General features: G+C 36.7%; 1 pseudogene; it reads right to left on the bottom strand.

Moving 5' to 3' along the window:
* The window catches only part of LOC111663382 (olfactory receptor 52K1-like), a 36,698-nt pseudogene that overhangs the window by 387 nt on the left and 35,829 nt on the right, over positions 1–482 (bottom strand).

The raw sequence follows: 482 nt of genomic DNA, 5'->3' as shown, positions 1-482 counted from the left end.
AAAGGATTTCTTTTGTTCCTGGAACTGGGTAAAGTTGACTGAGTCTAACCTTACCTAGCACAGCATAGCACAGCATGGCGAAGCAACAAAACTGATAACATTTGTCAATGTACATGTACATGTTTGATTAATCTATCTACTTAGCTTGATGGTTGTAATGTCTGCTTAGGTTGTGGTTAGTCACACTGTTAATTCGGCGGCACCTGTATGTTTATACAGTACAGGCCAAAAGTTTGGACACACCTTCTCATTCAATGCGTTTTCTTTATTTTTATGACTATTAATATTGTAGATTCCCACTGAAGGCATCAAAACTATGAATGAACACATATGGAATTATGTACTTAACAAAAAAGTGTGAAATAACTGAAAACATGTCTTATATTCTAGTTTCTTCAAAGTAGCCACCCTTTTTTGATAGCGCTGCAAACCCTTGGTGTTCTCTCAATGAGCTTCATGAGGTAGTCACCTGAAATGGTTTT

The sequence above is a fragment of the Seriola lalandi genome, unplaced genomic scaffold (genome assembly GCF_002814215.2).
Source record: "Seriola lalandi dorsalis isolate HSWRI2012SDOR001 ecotype SW California unplaced genomic scaffold, Sedor1 jcf7180002054575, whole genome shotgun sequence".
NCBI classification, from domain to species: domain Eukaryota; kingdom Metazoa; phylum Chordata; class Actinopteri; order Carangiformes; family Carangidae; genus Seriola; species Seriola lalandi.
Note: the sequence above shows the minus strand (reverse complement) of the source record. Positions and strands in the feature narration are given on the sequence as shown.